At 48.7% G+C, this 13,966-nt stretch overlaps 1 long non-coding RNA gene across 1 annotated transcript in view; it reads right to left on the bottom strand.

The window, feature by feature from the left end:
- Positions 1–667: 667 nt before the first annotated feature.
- The window catches only part of LOC105731845 (uncharacterized), a 36,567-nt gene continuing 23,268 nt past the window's right edge, over positions 668–13,966 (bottom strand). The window contains exons 2-3 of the long non-coding RNA XR_001110838.2: positions 5,960–6,027; positions 668–1,586 (exon numbers count right to left, since the gene is read on the bottom strand). This is a non-coding gene — a long non-coding RNA (uncharacterized LOC105731845). The remainder of the gene's footprint in view (positions 1,587–5,959; positions 6,028–13,966) is intronic.

The raw sequence follows: 13,966 nt of genomic DNA, 5'->3' as shown, positions 1-13,966 counted from the left end.
CATGAGGTGGGGCTAGGGCCACCCCCAGTTCAGCCCTCCCTTGCTGGGAGATCCTGCCCTGGTCACTTACTAAAGGCATGAGAGTCAAGAGAGGCATGCCCTCATGTGATAACAGAGTCCCGGGCCTTCGAGACTGCCGTGAGGAACCCTCCGAGGCCGCTCCTCCACAGACACCAGCTCCACGCCTGGATGTCCCACAGGGCAACTCCTGTCTCTCCTCCAGCTCCCAGCCCCCACTCTCTCAAATTCTTGCTATTTCTTTTAATTCAGTGCCCACCCCGCCCTTGCATTTTGTGTTTCCTTTTAGCCCGTTGAGGCCATTCCCTAAGGGCTTCACATTTCACACCGAAGAGGCCTCCTGGTACTGGGCCAAACAGACGCCCTCTATGGGAGACTCCGCCACCATCTTGTAAACCAGCGATTCTCCGTCTTCCGCATGACGGCCTCTTTTTACCTCATATTATGCCATGACCCTCTTTCCATGTATTGTGTAGTCTATGACATTCGGACGAGGTAGCCTGCCCTTGTTTATCTGACCAGGCACGCTGTTGTTGGATTATCTGTGGCGTTTGTGCTTTGTTAAACACATTCTTAGATCCAACTCCTCCTTTCATTTCCCAGTTCTCAGGCATTGTGTATGGTTAAAATTCGGAGATGCTCAAAGTATGATTTCACCCATCACATGGTTTATTCCCCTACAAAGATGACATTTTTCTTAGGTTCAAAATGCTTAAGGAGGGGAGAATGTGAACAAATCTCATGGGGAATGCGCTGGGTAGACAGGGTGTATTAGTCACAGAGTGAGTTCGTTCCAAAGTTACTAAGTCTACTTGCTCCGTTAGGATGGCAGCAGCCCTCTCTGGAAAGTGAAGGCTCATTAAAGTGTGGTGTGTCTCTGTTATAAGAACAGCTCTTGGGAGAGACATCGTCCAACACAACGGAGCTTCACAAAGGCACATAGGGTCCCTCAATGCGACAGGGCGGCGCGGTGTTGGCGGGCGAGGCGTCCAAGTTCAAAGGCTAGCAGGGTATGGCCCTGTCAAAGAGGGGCTGACAGAGTGTATACCCTGCCACAGCCCAAGCTCTCAAAGTGTCTGTCAAACCCTTAGGTTTTGACGTAGTTTGAAGTTCCGTGGTTGAGGTCAGTAGCTCACACAGAGGATTTGATGAGGTGTGATGTCACATTCTCGAGGGGTGCAGGGTTACCCTTCAAGTTCCTGTCATGGCCCAATATGTCACTCATGTAGCAAGGCTTATGTTCGTGTTTAGAATCATTTCCAAGCTCCTTAAGGTCAGGAATGTGGCAGTAGTCTGTGTACGTGGTTTCAGTCACCTTCCACATAGAAAGCTTTGACTTCCCCTGAGTTATTTTGAGCAGATGGTCATAGGTTTGCTCAGGACCATCGTTCCGAGGGATTCACGGAGACCGGAGAAGCTCTCTTAAGGCCTTGGAGCTCATCCAAAAGGGAGCGGCTCCTGGGCCTGCTGAATGTGGAGTCCATGCTGAAGGCACTACAACAGGAGGAGCTTGTCACCAAACCTTCTGATAGCTGCTACTTGCTTTTCAGGGGTTTCTGTGTAACATCCTACAACTCATGTAACAAGACAATGAGAACTCTTGTTATGTTGAGCCTGACAAACGCCGAATTCCCCAAAGTCTGGCACAAGCACCAGTCACATGGCATCCTCCCAAAAAGAAGTGTTGAGTGGTCAAGGAAATTTGGAAAACACTTTACCCACCATTAATGCATTTAGTGAAGTCTCAGAATCATGCATAAACATATTCTTTTTTTTTTTTTCTGAGACAGAGTCTTACTCTGTCACCCAGGCTGGAGTACAATGGTGTGATCTTGGCTCACTGCAACCTCCGCCTCTGATTCAAGCAATTCTCTCACCTTAGCCTCCTGAATAGCTGGGATTACAGGCATGCACCACTATGCCCAGCTAATTTTTGTTATTTTTAGTAGAGACAGGGTTTCATTACTTTTGCCAGGCTGGTCTTGAACTCCTGACCTCATGTGATCCACCTGCCTTGGCCTCCCAAAGTGCTGGGATTATAGGCATAAGCCACTGCACCCAGTCAATTTTTGTATTTTTAATAGAGATGGGATTTTGCCATGTTGGCCAGGCTGGTCTCGAACTCCTGGCCTCAAGTGATCTACCTGTCTCGGCCTCCCAAAGTTGAATGTATTCATTTTTCAAGTCCAATATTTCCCAAACTTATTAGATTTTTAAATATATATATAAAATACCAATAAACATCTCACGAAGCTTGAGATTAATGGAATAGACTTTAGGAAACATTGACCTAAGAACCTACAAGGCTCTTGTGATTAAAAAGAAAAAAACACTCACGCCTGTAATCCCAGCACTTTGGGAGGCCGAGGCAGGTGGATCACGAGGTCAAGAGATCGAGACCATCCTGGTCAACATGGTGAAACCCTGTCTCTACTAAAAATACAAAAAAATCATCTGGGCATGGGGGCGCGTGCCTGTAATCCCAGCTACTCAGGAGGCTGAGGCAGGAGAATTGCCTGAACCCAGGAGGCGGAGGTTGCGGTGAGCCGAGATTGCGCCATTGCACTTCAGCCTGGGTAACAAGAGCAAAACTCCGTCTCAAAAAAAAAAAGAAAAAAACACAATTATCAAAGTTGGTCCTTGCTTTATAATAATCCTTTGAAAATTGTTGATATAGATATGAGAGTTAACTGGAGTGTTGGATTAATGAGGCCACCCTCATCCTTTGATTGGGCTAATCGGTGGTAGTTCTGCACTACAGAGTAATACAGGAGAAAAGACTAATTAGGTCAAGGAAGGCTTAAAGTCTTGAGTGACAGGTTACATTTTTACCACTATACAAATAAAGAAGTTAGGAATATTTGGGACCTACTGTGACTCTTTTGAGAGAAAATCAGCAAGGAAGATTCGTAATCTTCTCCCAGACTTTGCCTTACGACCCTTTTTGAAGCCTGGTTCCTGAACTGGGGGACAGGGGCTATGTTCTTAGGTTCCCACCTCATAGGTCACCTGGCAGTGACAGGTAGAGTGGAGGCAGCCTGGAGTGCAGGCCTACCTTTCCAATTCTATTTATTTATTTTTGAGACATATAAATAAATTCAATTTATTTATTTTTTATTTCTGGCTCTATTGCCCAGGCTGGAGTGCAGTGACGCAATCTCAGCTCACTGCAAACTCCGCCTCCTGGGTTCAACCAATTCTCCTGCCTCGGTCTCCCGAGTAGCTGGGATTACAGGCATCCGCCACCACACAATACAATTTTTTGTATTTTTAGTAGAGACACAGTTTCACCATGTTGGCCAGGCTTGTCTAGAACTCCTGACCTCAAGTGATACACCCACCTCAGCCTCCCAAAGTGCTGGGATTACAAGATGAGCCACCTCACCCGGCTCCAATTTTCTTTAGAACGAAGGTGTGTGAAGCAGGTGGTCCCAACTCTGTGCCATTTTAGTGCCTGCATTGCCTGAGAGGTTTTCGCAGGTGCCAAACAGGACACAGCAGGGTCACAAGTGCTGCAATCTCCCTCCTTCCCTACCCTCCTCCTCCCATCCTCACCCCTCATCCCAGCCTTTCCCCAAGGTCAGGACCCTGCAGAGAGAGAATGGTGATAGTATTCAAGCTGTAGCTGCTGGAAGCAGAGGTTCAGGAACCGCTAACTTCCCACTAACCCTGGAGCTGCAGCAGGGAGATATTGACTGCTCCCTAACAAGGCACCCGCTTTAGAGACACAGAGAGAAAAGGGAGGGGAGTAGGTGAGACATGAGGTCGGAAATGAAAAGGTCAAGAACTAGGGGTGTGTGGCTGACCTGGGCACCCACTCCATGCATTTCCAGGGGAGACTGGCCTGAGTGGGGGCACAGAACTTTCCCCAGCTTCCCACTGCAGCAATCCCTCAGCCATGGGTGAAAAGGCTGCCTGGTGGCGGATGCTCGAGGACAGGCTTTTGAGTCACCTAGCAGGGCTCCTCACCCACAGGGCTGAACTTGTGTACACAGGGTTCCTTGTGAAGCTGCTCGCTTAGCTTCAGGGAGTCGCAGGGATGTGCAGTTGTCTCTGGTTCACAGCTGCAGAGTGAGAGGCAGGGGACAGCAGCAGCCCCAAAGAGGAGGGTTGCAAAGAAATCAGAGGAGGAGAGAAGGCGCTCACAGCCAACAGGGGCTATGCAGAGAGACAATGTGGCTTTTGGAGAGGGGCAGGGAAAGGGCACAATACCTTCAAGTCCGGTGGCATTATTCAAAGGCCCTCATAAGAATAACAATAAAAATAATAATAAGGCCTGGCATGGTTGCTCAAGCCTGTAATCCCAGCACTTTGGGAGACTGAGGCAGGCAGATCACCTGAGGTCAGGAGGTCAAGACCAGCCTGACCAACATGGAGAAACCCCGTCTCTACTAAAAATATAAAATTAGCCAGGCTTGGTGGTACGTAACTGTAATCCCAGCTACTTGGCAGGCTGAGGCAGGAGAATTGCTTGAACCTGGAAGGTGGAAGTTGCAGTGAGCTGAGATTGCGCCACTGCACTCCAGTCTGGGCAACAAGAGTGAAACCCTGTCTCGAAAAAAAAACCAAAAAACCAGTAATGAGAACCATGACAATGATAATGAGAACAATAACAAAACAATCATAAGAGCTTCTGCCTCATTCATTTGTGCCAGTAATATTCATGGATTCCCAACTGGGTGCCAGGCACACGCTGAGCACCCAGCATACAGGGAGGCAAGGTCCCTGCCCTCCTGGCACTTACAGTCCAGTGTGGAGTCCAGTGAGCTTGCAAGGATTATACACAATTATGCACCATGATGGTGGCGATATTTATGAGACAGCCTCCTTGAAAGGACTGTGCTCTTCACCTGCACTGCCTCACCGAATCCCAACAGCGAATCTCCGTGTTAGTGCTTTTATGATTCCGCTTTATAGTGGAAGAAATGGGGGCTCAGGGAGATGAAACCTCCTGCCTTAGACATAAAGTCAGTATGTGACAGCGTGGACAGACTTGGCTCAGAGTTACCAGCCCCCTTTTGGTAGCTCTTGGAGGGGAGGCTAAGTTCTCACACAAAGGTGAGGAGGGCAGAATGTGTGTGGGGGGGTTGGCAGGTAATGGCACAGGTAGTGCCAGGTGTCAAATGGCCACGCACAGAAGCCAGGCCCAGGCTCTAGGAGTCTGAGGTGAGGCTGAGGCCATGGGGATGAATTGTGTCCAGGATGCTTTCCGCCTCCTTCTCTCACCTCCCCCTGAGTCCCAGGGCCTGTTCTCTGCACCTCCACCCAAACTCCAGTAGATCCTCCCTAGGCTGTGAGCTGACAAGAGGGTCTTCCTGCCAAGGGAGATTTGCATTCCACAGGGATGCCTGAAGACCTTGTGTATTGGTGAGCCAGGGAATGTTGGGTATGACTGGAGTCTGGAAGTAGGAACCCGCTGGACATTTGGGGCAGGGAGGGGCAGCCTGGTGGGGCAGGGTCCATGTGCACAGGAAGAGGGAGAGGAAGGTTGAAGGAAGATTGGGTGTAACCTTAAGTGCCAGCATGAAGCCCTTGACTTTATCCTGTTGCCAGTGGAGCCATGGATGGCATAGGCTGGACCAGCCAGTGGATGGCTGGTACAATCCAGCTGGAGGCCTTGGGCCTTTAGGCTGGGCATGGTGTGGGAGAGTTGGGTTGGTGTCAGAGGACTCTGGGCTGCCTGTAGGTGAATCCAAGGGCCCTCTCCTTGGAGGGGCCTGCTACTCCCGAAACCCGGCCTACCTTCCCTAAGCTGCCCTCTTGTCAGCTCTGTGCAGACACCAGGCTTCCCTGTAGGGAATTGTTTTCTGAAACATAACAGAAAAGGGAGAGAGAAAATCTCAAGCTCCCTGGGGAATGACAAATGGTTGTATCTGAAATTCAAGGGATTGGCTAATAGCCCTCAAGGATCAGGGTGACGTTAACATCTTGCATTATTCACCTGGTATCAAATGGCCCCGGCCCCTCCAGCCCAGCAGCTGCTCATCATTGGCTGTACACCGGAATCATCTGAGGAACCAAAAAATAGATATATTGATGCCTGGGCCCCATCTCCATAGATCCTGATTGATTGGTCTAGGGCATGGCTAGGATTGGGGTTTTATCTGTGCACAGGGCTGAGGACCATGGCCTCACAGACTTCTGCAGTGTGATAGTAGGAGATGCCATTGAAGTTGATCACAGCTCTTTCAAGTCAAGGTACTCCCTGGATACCTCAGGGGCTGACTCTTGCAATATGAAGTGATTGCATGACTACGGTTCCTGAAATGCCCTGAGGTCCTGGGAGGAGAGTTCTGGATTCTCACCAGAACATTCTGAGAGCTGACCTGAAAGGGTCCTGTCCTCAGCCTCCTGTCCCCTCCAGTCCATCATGACTATTCTTTCTTGCCCTGACGTGGGATCTTCACTCCATTTTGCCTCCCAAACCATTTATTTTGGATAATCATTAAAGATAAATGTTTTAAAAATCATCTAAGAAAACATGTGTATGCCACTGGAAATTTCAAGGCAATGAGTCATCACACTCCTGGTCCCCCTCAAATTCCCGTTTCTTATGTAAGGCTGAGTCATTTTTTTTGTTAGGTCTGTGCGTTGCAGAAAAAAAATTGGAAGGCTCTCAAGATGAGTGTGTGTGTGTGTGTGTGTGTGTGTGTGTGTGTGTGTGTGTGTGAAAGAGAGAGAGGCAGAGACAGAGACAGAGAGAGGGATTGATTCATGTCATTTGTAGCTTTAGGGGACTGGTGGTACCCCTGAATTAACATCAGAGATTCCTCATCCCCTGTGCTCATTCTCTTTTTCTCTCTACTTCAATTTCCATCCAGTGATGTTTTTGCTTCAGAGTGCACATGTGAGACTTTGTTATCCTGCTGTCCTGGCTCAGGACCACTGTCTGTCATGGGACCTGAGGACAGGCAGGCCCATGGAGATGGTGCTCCACTCCCCAGCGTGCACATCCTGAGCAGGCTTCAGAGCCCGAGAGGTGGATGAACTATGTCTGGGGTCTAGCTTCCAGGTCTGGGTTCTGGTTATTTCTGATTTTTCTAGAAAAACACGGAGGCTGTAGAACAGGGTCCAGGAGAATAAAGAATTGGAGGTATTTCAAGGGAGCAAACTGAGGGAGCCCATTCCCTAGATTAATGAGGTTGTTCTTTGGGAGTTTGACCATAAAATTGACACACAGAAATCAAAGCAGACAGAGGCCAAGCCATGCTAAAAAGAGAGAGAACGGGCCCCAAGCCAGTAAGACCCGCATAGCTAAAGGAAAAGATGCCAGTCAGAAGAGGTCAGATCTGCAGCAGAGGAGTAGAAAAGAGCCAGTCCTAGGCACATGGCCACACCCATGCCTGGGGACAGAGAGTCCGCCGTTCCCACTGGCAATGGCATGTCTCTGTTGGGGAGGTGCATGCCTCCTACTGTTGTAGCCTGAGATTTTCAATCATTTGCAATCAGTAAGGACAGGCCCTGGTTCTGAGCCCGGAAGCCCAGGCCTGGCTCCTTAAGCATTGTGCCTACAGAAAAGGGACGAGAGAGCAGCCAGCTGCTCACCGTTTTTCTTGTGAATGAACAAACCCACTGTATTAGTCTGTTTTCATGCTGCTGATAAAGACATACCCGAGATGGGGCAATTTACAAAGGAAAGGGGTTTAATGGACTTACAGTTCCACGTGACTGGGGAAGCCTCACAATCATGGTGGAAGGCAAGGAGGAACAGGCTACATCTTACGTGGATGGTGGCAGGCAATGAGAGAGCTTGTGCAGGGAAACTCTCCTTTTTAAAACCATCAGATCTTGTGAGATTCATTCACTATCATGAGAACAGTGCAGGAAAGAACCGCTCCCATATTCAATCACCTCCCATCAGGTTTCTCCCATGACACATGGGAATTGTGGGAGTTACAATTAAAGATGAGATTTGGGTGGGGACACAGCCAAACCATACCAAACCATATCATCCACCGGTTTGACACAGTGTGAGCTGATGTTGCATTAATTCCTCCTTCATGACCATGAGACCACCTCTCACAGGTGAAATACAATCAGGAGAGAACCAGGAGGGGGTGAGGCCATCAGGTGAATATCATTCCTTAGGATCCACTGGCCTCCTCAGGGGTGTCCTTGGCGTCACCAGAGGCCTCACCCCTTTCTTCTAACTTCCTGAGCTGTGCTGTCCAATATGGTGGCCACTGGCCCTATGTGACTGTTGAGCACTTGAAATGTGGCCAAACTGAATTGGAATATGTTGTAAGGTTCAAATACATAAAAAATTCTGAAGACTTGGTGTGAAAAAAAAGAATGAAGACTATTTCATTAATAATTTTCTATATGGATTGCACATTGAAATAATTGATCTATTGGGTCAAATAAATGACATTAAAATTAATCTCCCAAGTTCGTTTTACTTTTGACCCTACCCCAAGACCTGCCAGAATGAAAATAAAGAACAAAGACAACCAAAAAACAGCTGACAGCAACAGGATCTTGGGAGCCAAATATCAGGTGGGTGAGTGGGCACTACATCCAACAGTGTACCAGTTTGAATAGTGTCCCTCTAAAACTCATGTCCACCTGGAACATCAGCATATGACTTTATTTGGAAGTAGGGTCTTGGCCGATGTAATTAGATAAGATTTTACTGGATTTGGCTGGTTATAGATGCAATGACTGTTCTCGAAGGGCATATAAAGACACAGACACATGCAGGAGGAAGAAAGCCATGTGGTGATGAAGGCAGAGATGGGGATAAAGCAGCTACAAGCCCGTGAAAGCCAGGGATTAACCCAAACAGGGGGGAGGCACGAACTCCTTTCTGTGAGCCAAAAACTCTCTGAATCAGGTCTCAATCAGTGTAGAGGTTTGTTTTGCCAAGGTTAAGGACACACACGCAGGAGACAGGTCTGTGCCTTTCTCCAAGGATGATACTGAGGATGTTAATATTTAAAGGAGAAAAGCAGGCTTGAGGGGAAAGAGGTCACATAACTGAATCCATATGTTGCAAGAGAAAAGTAGGGAGGGGAATGGTCTATTATGTATTCCTCTCGAGCTCACCATAAGATAAAGGGAACATAGAGTAACTACTGTAGAGATGTTTTACTTTTTATCTGTAGCTATTTGCTCAGGAGAAAAAAGAAAAAAAGAAGACAGTTTCTTGTATGACTCAGCTTTCAGCTTAGTATTTTTTTCTTCTGGCAGAGTGAATTGGGGTCCCAAGTTTTTCTTTCCTTTCTTTCTTTCTTCGTTTTCTTTCATTCTTCTCTTTCTCTCTTTCTCTCTCCTCTCTCTCTCTCTGCCCTTTCTTTCCCTTCTTTTCCTTCCTTCCTTTCTTTTCTTTTCCTCTTTCTTATCTCACTCTGTCACCAGGCTGGAATGCGGTGGTACAATCTCAGCTCACTGCAGTCTCAACCTTCTGGGCTCAGGGGATCCTCCCACCTCAGCCTCCTGAGTAACTGGGACCACAGGTGCATACCACCACATCCAGCTAATTTTTGTATTTTTCATAGAGAAGGGGTTTCGCTATGTTGCCCAGTCTGGTCTTGAATTCCTGAGCTCAAGCAATTCCCCTGCCTTGGCTTCCCAAAGTGTTGGGATTACAGGTGTGAGCCACCATGCCCAGCCTGGGCTCCAGAGTTTTTACTTTGCTTTCACTTTCCCTGGAGCCTTCAGAGGGAGCATGGCTCAGTTGACACCACGATTCCTGACTTTTGGTCTCCAGAACTGCGGGACAATATGTGTGTCTTGTTTTAAGCCACCCAGTTTGTGATCATTACAGCAGCTGTAGGAACCAATACACTTAGTATGGAAAAACAATGTGAAATTTCTCATTAATAATTTTTTATGTGAATTAAATGATTGATTTGATAATATTCATTTGGGTTAATATAAATATATTGGGTTAAATAAAACATAGTAGTAAAATGAATCTCACTTTTTAAAAAAAAATTCTTACAAAATATGGTGATTAGAAAACAGTAGATTGCATAGATGACTCGTTTATGGCTGGCTGTATGTTTCTGTTGGACAACACTGTTCTAGAGTATACAAAACAAGGGACTCTGAGGTCCCTGTGTGGGAGATGCTGGGGCTCTTGCTCTGGAGAAGAGAGTGAAGAAGCTTTTAAAACAGAAGCCCCAGCTGAGTGCGGTGGCTCACACCTGTAATCACTGTAATCCCAGCATTTTGGGAGGCCAAGGTGAGTGGATCACTTGAGGTCAGGAGTTCAAGACCAGCCTGGCCAACATGGTGAAACCCTGTCTCCACTAAAAAAACCTGGGCATGATGGTGGGCACCTGTGGTCCCAGCTACTCGGGAGGTTGAGGCAGAATTACTTGAACCTGGGAGGCAAAGGCTGCAGTGAGCTAAGATCACAGCACTGTACTCCAGCCTGGGCAACAGGGCAAGACTCTGTTTCTAAATAAATAAATAAATAAAACAGAAGCCACACAAAGGCAGGAAAGATATTTCCACAAAGTCCAGCAGGAGCAGCATCCCCAACATGAGGAAATATCAACATTTCAGCCTGAGGTGAGACCTACAGGAGAACAGAGGCCCTGGATAGGCTGGCAAGAGGAGTCAGGAAATGTCTTCCACTACAAGTAGGATAAGAATCTTGTGCCGCTCCACAATCACAGTGCCGCCCCAAAAGGGAACCCTGTCCAGAGAAGGCCAGGGTAGGTGGAAGGCAGGACAGCCACAGGGAATGTTCCTGTCTCCTTTGAGGAAGGCTGGAGCTGGAGCCTCACACCTCTCACACTTTCAAAGGCAGCAACCACCAGCCTGGCCAAGGTTCTAGAATCCTGCCGCCATGCCTTTGGTGGCCGTAGGCTGTGTGGGAGTGGGGTCTTGGGGTTACCCAAACAGCTTATTGGCTGTGGAGTTGGGGGCGTGGGGATGGAAGGTGGAGAGAGAGAAGCCACCTGGCTTAGCCAGACCTGACTCATGTTTTCCTTGGCTGGAGCTGGGATTCCTTTCAAGGTTTCTGTCCCAAGATAGTATGGCTGAGCCAGGCAGTGGCTGGATGCTGTATTTCACTGCTTTTCCAGGCTGAGAAGGGAACCAAAGATTGTCCCAGAATGTGCGAGGTATGAAGGTCTCCTTGGAGCTCGAGATCCTGGTGGGAGCTATTAGATTCCCTTTGGAGGTGGGAGTTCAAGGGAGTCGGAGTTGGATGAGGGTCTGACCCAGCACCCACAAACAGCTGCCACTTTTCTGGGGGCCCTGGGATGCAGGGAAGCAGGCCAGGCTGGTCTGGTTCTTTTTCGAGGATCTAAGGGAGCCTAGAAGTGACCTGAGACCACTGGCATGAGGCCCTGTAAGGAGAGCCCCTCCTTCTCCGCGTAAAGGTAGCACTAGTTTTATTGTTGTTGTTACTGTTATCTGGTTTCCCTGAAAACACTCAGGCAGGTTTAAGAGAGCAGCTCACCCAAATTCCCCCATGCAAGCCATCTGTACCTAACCAAGCCTCCCTGTGTTTGCTTTGAGGGATACCTAGTTGTTTTTTCTGCCCCTGAAATCTCTTCTTCAGGAAACTGGTCCCAGCTAAAATGCAAGCTCATTCCAGGAAGACTAATACAGCAAGTTATTTTTTTCTATAGCTATTTATTGAGTGCCGCAAAGCCACGTGCCAGACCTCATCTAGGGAGCAGGACATAGCAGTAACCCTGCTTCATGGAACTCCGTCCCATTCTCCCTTTCTGAGTATACATGGGGGAGTCCTCGGGGGTGGGGTGGTGCCTGCAAGGGGGCTGTCAGGGAGCATGTGTTCTGACCAGTGAACAACTGGCTGGACCAAAGAGTCAGGCTTGGGTGGCGGTGTTGGACCCTGACTCAGCGCTGTGTCAAAGCAAGGGCAAGAGGTCCCTGCCTGTGTGTTCATTGGCCGCAGGGTCTGGATGCCTCCGCCTGCTCTCAGCAAGGAGCCCACTTTCTTCCCTGGGCCCAGCTCCAGTTCCCAGGCTTTCTCCCTCCCCGTCTGCTTCTTATCTCTGTCTCCAGTGTTTAGAAAATGTCATCTTGAGCAGTCAGGGCTGTGAGCGGCCATGGGAGCAAGGAGAGGCTTGCAGCAGGGGAACGGGGATCCTACCAGGGCCTGGCTGAGAGCACAAAGCCGGTCAGAGCTGGAGGGGCCCTTGGAGACCAGCCACTCCTGCCGGACACCTGCCTGTTCCCTCCCTGACTCCCACCTCACCTTGGGGAATTAGAGATTTGTAGTTCTGACAGGTGGTGGAGAGAATGAGACTCTTTCTCCATCCCAAAACTTCCCCTGACCAGCGCTAACTCAAGGGACATCCATTCTGTTTTACTTGATCAGAGCAAGAAAACCGACTGGATCTGCGTAGGAAGACATACCTGCGGCCCAGCGCCATGGCTCACGCCTGTAATCCCAGCACTTTGGGAGGCCGAGGAGGGTGGATCACAAGGTTGAGAGTTCAAGACTAGCCTGGCCAAGATGGTGAAACCCCCATCTCTACTAAAAATGACAAAAATTTGCAGGGCGCAGTGGTGCGTGCCTGTAATCCCAGCTACTTGGGAGGTTGAGGCAGAAGAATCGCTTGAACCAGGAAAGCGGAGGTTGCAGTGAGCCAAGATTGTGCCACTGCACTCCAGCCTGGGTGACAGAGTGAGGATCCATCTCAAAAAAAAAAAAAAGGAAGACACACCCCCAGGGGCACGCTGTTCTGTCCACTCCTGCTGGGGACGGAAGACCTGCAGGCAGCCCTGGCTCTGAGACTTGCCCTTTCTTGGGACAGCACAGGTTTTAAAGACTGGGTGCCCTAGGGTGAGAGACAGAGACCCCCGACCTGCTTTCCCTAACATTCCAGGAGGACCCAAATCACTGGCTCTTCTAGTCTCTTGGGCACTTTCCAGTTCCCATGAGGATGAAAAGGAAGAAGTGGACTTTAACCAGCGATGGGGCTGTGGATAGACTGGGGGTGGGAGTGCCCTGAGACCCACGGCACTGGCAGAGTCCCTCAGCTGGTTAGTAGTCATAGACAAACGTCTCCCCTTGGGCTTAAGTGTGTACCTAGTGGAGGCAGAGCTGAGAGATGGATGTTTTCTCCAAATCTTTCCAGCTTTATTACTTTTATTATTAGACCTGGAAAAACATCTTTTCCTTTATTTATTTTTAAAAAAGATCAGATTGTCTTAAACACAGAGTGATCATTTGGGCCTTTGAAAAGCAGAAAAAAGAGAAAGTTGACCTTTTGGAAATAATGCTTTGTTTCCACATTCTGCTCCCCAACCCTCTGCCTTCATGCCCTTCCCCAACTCCACCCAACTTCCCCCCAGAATGCCCTGCTGCTGTGGCTCTGACTCAAGAGGAGATGGAAGATGACACCCCTGGGTTTCAAAGGCATTTCCCCCAAGGACCCAGCTTCTTGCAAAGCCTCTGAGAAGACCTTGGCCATCCTCCTGGCTCCCTGCTGCTAGCCTCAAAACTAAGGCTGCTCTGCCTGTCAGGAAGCCTATAAATCCCCAACTCGGCAAGAAGCTGCACTCTGGAGCTCTCCCCATTGCTCAGATACCTGGCTGCAGGCCCTGGGCCGACCTCAGCCAGTCTAGAAGCTGGTGTAAATAAGCACATTTATCTCAGACAGACCTCATTTTCTGAGGAAGTGGATCCCCTCGGGAACACTAGCAGTCAAAAAGCCCATTGTTCCCTATGGGGCCACAGCTCCTTCCCACTTGACAGCAGATATTTAATTGATGGCTGCTGTCCATCACATGGTATTTTTAGAGTTCCAGCAAAATGATAACTCCTTCGTCCCCAAGGCAGAGGAGCAGTGCTCTCCTCATATCTATGTAACCTGGGGTAAATACATATTAGGGTAACTGCCCATATATAATTGATCAAAAATTTCAATACACTCTTGCCCTTCTTGAAACTAGAACAAAGCACAGCTTGCAGATAGGAGTTCCTGGGAGCTGAGCAATCTGGGAGAGTTGTATTACT

This window comes from Aotus nancymaae, unplaced genomic scaffold (assembly GCF_030222135.1).
Source record: "Aotus nancymaae isolate 86718 unplaced genomic scaffold, 86718_ANA_hifiasm-v0.15.2.pri h1tg000057l, whole genome shotgun sequence".
Taxonomy (NCBI): Eukaryota; Metazoa; Chordata; class Mammalia; order Primates; family Aotidae; genus Aotus; species Aotus nancymaae.
This window is presented reverse-complemented; position numbering and strand designations above follow the sequence as displayed.